The sequence below is a fragment of the Athene cunicularia genome, assembly GCF_003259725.1.
Source record: "Athene cunicularia isolate RWA chromosome 24 unlocalized genomic scaffold, athCun1 chr24_part1, whole genome shotgun sequence".
Lineage (NCBI taxonomy): Eukaryota > Metazoa > Chordata > Aves > Strigiformes > Strigidae > Athene > Athene cunicularia.
In genome coordinates this window covers 6,638,078-6,643,035 of record NW_020799132.1, presented here as the reverse complement: position 1 = coordinate 6,643,035, position 4,958 = coordinate 6,638,078, and the positions used below count along the sequence as shown (strand labels likewise).

At 62.7% G+C, this 4,958-nt stretch overlaps 1 long non-coding RNA gene across 1 annotated transcript in view; it reads left to right on the top strand.

Moving 5' to 3' along the window:
* The window catches only part of LOC113488557, a 7,198-nt gene extending 2,273 nt beyond the window's left edge, over window positions 1-4,925 (top strand). Inside the window, exons 2-3 of the long non-coding RNA XR_003399953.1 lie at window positions 1,154-1,159; window positions 1,862-4,925. This is a non-coding gene — a long non-coding RNA (uncharacterized LOC113488557). The remainder of the gene's footprint in view (window positions 1-1,153; window positions 1,160-1,861) is intronic.
* Window positions 4,926-4,958: the final 33 nt, after the last annotated feature.

The following is a 4,958-nucleotide window of genomic DNA, read 5'->3' as shown; positions in this document are numbered from 1 at the left end:
CGCGGCACGGCCCTGCCCGCACACACGGTACCTATCGGGCGTCCCCGAGCGTCCTTTGTCCTCCTCCCCAGGGGACTGGGGGGCCGGGGGAGCGGCTGCCCTCCATCCTGCCAGCCGGCCCAGGCGCTGTGGGCCCGGGGGACGCCTCTTGCCAGGGGGAGAGGCCTTGGCAGACGCGTCTCCTTCAAGGGAGCGAGGCGGGGGCTCCAGAGCGTGGAGGCAGGTTGGGGGCTGCCTCCCCGGCCGCCCCCCGTGCTGCTGCTGCCTGGCGACGGGGCTCGGTGGCCATACATGGTGCGGGAGCACGACGAGGGCTCGCGGCTGGCACGGGAGAGGAGGGGGGTTATCGGGCGCCCTGCACAGCGCTGATAGCACCGAGCGCTACCGAGCCGCCGCAGCTGCTGTGCTGGATTAGTGCCGATAAGAAAGGGGCCCTCGACAGAGCAGGAATGCAGCGAGCTGACGGCTGCAGATGCCCGGCGTGCTGCTCTTCAGCCCCGCCAGAGCCTGACCTGATTCAGATGCTCCCCCCACCCCAGGCACCAGCTCAGCTGCCCCAGGCCGCTCCTCAAGGCACCAGGGTCCCCCAAATCCCACCATGGCCCCTTGTCCCAGTGTGTGCCGCGAACATGCCCAGGCTCAGCACCACCCACCTGCCGGCCAAGCCAGCCCCGGCAGCGCTTCGCCCCACGGCTGGTCCCGGGGCCGCCGCCGGGAGCCAGCTCCCACAACCACGGGGAGCACGTTGCCAGAACCCGATTTATTTGTCATAACAAGTTGCGCCCTGTGCTAACTCACGTCCTTCCCTCCCCTTCCATGTCTTGTCATTTTGAAGTCAATGTGTTTTATCTGCACGCTGGAGGGTTTAATTTCCCCTGCCTGCAGCTGCCGCTGCCATTGTGTAGCGCGGGGCTGTGCTGCCACGCCGCGCTGGAGCGTGCCGCTGGCTCCCCGCGCCCAGACAAGCCCCCTCGTTTGCTGAGGCGCGTAATTCTGGATAATTACCAGGTCTTAGAAACACGTACAAAGAGCCCAACAGCTGGTGATACAGTAACTCCTAGTCGCACATTTTCCTATGTCCTTTATCTCATGTCCTTTATCTCTTCACTGCCGAGGCTGCCAGCGCAAAATCAGTGTCATTACCCGACAGGAGGCTGTTGTGCGTGCACAAGGAGATGCAGTACGGCACATGCCATTGCTAGATGAACGGTATTAATTGCCTCTTGTAGCATATTAATGATGCCTTTATTTTTTGAACAAACCATTCATCAGATTCTGACTGTTTATTTTGCCGTTACGTGACTGCTCGTGCGGCAGCAGCTCAGTGACGTCCTCCCGGAGAACATCCTCGGGGAATTTTGCTTTCTTCGCAACCGTTCCTGCCCCACCTCGAGCTCTGCCACCCCAGCTGGGGCATGTGGGAGCCGCCTCCCCAGGGCTGAGATTTTCCTGCCTGCAGCTCCCTGGGGCCGAGGTTCTCTGCCTGCAGTCCCAGAGCGAGCGCGGGTGTGCCGGCCGGGCACGCTAACCCCACACACGCTCCCCTCCCACACTGGGCAGCATTTTTCCCCGGTGCCCCACAGCCCTCGGCCCGAGCCACTCCTCGGGTGCCAGGCACCCACCCTCGCACCTCTTCTACTTCAGGGTGCTCCCACTGACACCTGGGAAGGTGCCTTCCAGCGCGGCCAGCCCTGCTGCAGCAGCGAGGGGGTCTGACCCACAGGCCGCAGCTTGCAGATCCGCGCTGCCGGCTGCCTGCCTGCCCTGTGGCAGCACCGACAGGAGCGAACGTCTCCCTGCGCCGGCACCCGCCGAAGGCTCCGCTCCTCGCTCCCCCACAGCCGCCACCAGCCCTCCGCAGCCGCCCGAGGCAGCGGGCCAGCGCTGGGGCCCTGCTCAGCCACAGACGTTGTTTCCAGTCCTCTGCTCACTTTTGGCTTCTCGCACTTAGTGCAGCAGAGTTCACTTTTTCGCCAAGCCAAGCACACAGCACACATATGTTCTTTGTTTTTCTAACTCGATTCCTAAAATTCACACACTTCCGCACGCTGAAAGTGATCTCCGCACGAGTTAACCACCAGGATTGGCAGTGTCCTTGCTCGAAAAACAAACACAGCATTCTGGAGTGCAAATGAGCCCCGCTCCCCTCCAAGGAAGCATATGCTTTGCGAAGCGCCACAGGTTTTCTGGGTTGCTTCAAGCTGGCCCACCCACTTTTGCATGAAGCTGAAATAAAGTGAGAAGAGCAAACATTGCAAAGGCTTTGCCGTTCTCTCTGCTTCGCCTTCAGCTGGCAGCGTCCAAGGCAGAAAGGCGCCGCTCCCCGCCCTCCCGCCGCGCTCAATCCAGCTGTGCCTTTGCACAACGGCAGCGGAGAAGCAACAGCCCCGCGCCCGGCTGCGGCTGCGCCACTGGGCACACACCTCCCCGATTTCTCCCCGTTAGTGGCACAAAGTTTGCGGTCACCAAACCGAGCGGCGGCCACGCACCCGTACAAGCCACGGGGAGCGGCAGCGCAGCGCGCTTCACACACGATCTGAATCAAAACATGTTTTTTTCCTGTTAGAGCTGCGAGATCTGCCTAAATACGGAGAGAGGCGGAGAGGCACAGGAAGCGGCGCCCAGAGCTCTCCTGCCCTCCCGCCTCGACCCACCCTGCAGTATTTAGAGGGAAAACCAAGTATCTCCCCCCCACCCCGACCTGCGTGGCTGAGCGGGAGCGGGTGCCAGGACGGGGGTGCCAGGCGTTTGGGAGAGGCTCTCAGGTGAAGGCGCCAACGACACGGACTGAGGGAGCACGTGGAGTTTGCTGTTTGGGGGCTGCCTGGGGGCTCACCCCCTCGCTGGTAGGATGGGGTGAGACCGGGCTGCGGAGCTAACCCCACGCCACGGAGGGGGCCGGGGCTGGACCTGCCTCATGGCAAGGGCTTGCGGGTGGTGCCCACGCAGCCACCCTCACCCTCCCACGCTGAGCCTGGGCTTCAGGTGGCTGGAGCTGGGAGCCACCGGTAGCCAGGGGCCACCCGTAGCCACACGAACGTAGCTCGCAGGCACCAGCCCTGCTGCCTCCCTGCCGAGCTCACGGCCAACACCCTTCACTCCGCGCAAGGCACAGTCACAGCCCTCCCTCAGCCTCTTGCTCCTGGATTATCCCTCCTTACAGTTCCGCCTGTCACTGGGCTCGTGTGTGCGCACGGAGACTGTGTCTGTGCGAGAGAGAGGAGCGGGGAAAATCCGGGCACGCAGCCCCAGCCTCTCCCGCCCACCGATCAGCTCTCTGTACCACGGCAAATCATGCCGGAGCAAGGCAGGTGAATTTGTCATGGCGCTGGATCCTGAAGTCCCCTTTTCCTTTCCGTTGCTCTGCATAGATCTGCCCTGTCAAGTCTCAGCCATCACAGCGCAATGCTGGGCAGCCTCCTCCTTCCGTCTGGAGTCCTCAGGGCATCTCCCGAAGATCAGACCTAGTTAAAATCTCCAGTTTCTCTGCAAAGCCCCCAAGACGGTGACAGCAGTGCTCCGTTGCCTGGAGCATTTAAGGGCGTGCATGTGTGAATGGGCATTTCCAGCTACGCGTGGATGTGCTCTTCTGCCATTTCCCGTCAGCATCAATCTGGCTATTACCGTGCCTGTTGTTGTGCCTCCTGCTCCTCAAGGAGAGGAGGAGAGATCTCCAGCCCTCGCCATGCTGTACAGACAGCACAGCACTCCCCACATCTGGTGCCGATGCGAAGGCTGACCAGATGAAGACACAAAACTAAGATCTAATTGTCTCTTGCAGGTTGGGGGTATCTCCCCAAAGCAGAGGACACTCAAAGGAAACTCCAGGAGCCCCAGGAACCCACTTTCATCCCTGCTCCTGCTGGACGAGACTCACACATGGGCCCCCACCGACCAGCCCCGACTGGGTCGACGCTGGCAAGAACACGCGATGCCAGGGAATCGCTGCGCACGGCTAAACCGGGCTCCGAGCGTGCCCTGTGCTGCGTCCTCACCCCTACCCAGCACTACACCTGCCTCCTCCCGGGCTTCTTCCAGCCCCAGGCAACCAGCCCTAAAACGTTCGGGAGCCTTGGCCGGAGCTGCCGGCCACATCCTGCTCACACGCAGCCCCCGGCCCGCCCCGACGATCCGGGTTTCCCCAAACAAGGAGCAGCAGGCATGAAACGGCGAGGCTCACCCCTCACCGGAGTCAAACCCCCCGTGTGCTGAGTGCCGAGGTGCGGGGGAGACCGGCAGGGAAGGCAGCCGGCAGTGCCGGGGGAGCAGTAACCACCACCACCACCTCCCGCAGGAGTCGGTGGCTCCTGGCCTCTCCTTGTTGAGATCACCGGGTCTGTAAACCTGGACCTGGAGCGTCCTCCCGCCGCACCCAGCTCTCCCCAGCCCTCGCCGCACACTAAAGCCTGGGCTCTGCCTGCTGAGCGAGCACGGCCAGGCGCCAGCACAACGGGAATCCAACAGGTCATCAAAAGCAGAGGTTACCTGGCACGTCCTGGTGGCCGGAGAAATCCAGACCACCAGAAAACACTGAAATAGCAGCGGAAGAGAAGCTGCCTCCAGCTCCCATGTGTCCCAGGGTGCCACGATACGGCCACGCTCAGCAGAGCATCGAAGAGCGGACATTTTCTCCATTCTCTCCTTTGCTGCTGCTGTCGGGCGCGGCCACCGTCTAGCGCGAGGCCAGAGAAGTCCCCACCGGGCACGGCCGTTGTCGCTGCCAACGCCGTGAGGAGGGGCCCCACGGCGCCTGTGGCGCCTTCTCCGTGCCCGGGGACACGACAGCCGCGGAGCTCAGTGGCCTCTTTATGCTTCTGGAGCACACAAACAGCCTGAAAGCCAGCGCGGGGGGACCGCCAGGCACGAAGCCACCAGCTTGCTGCGCCGGGGAATCGCCGCATCACCTGAACTCCGGGCGAGACCGGGATTCTGCGCCGCGTTTTACCAGAATGGGCAAG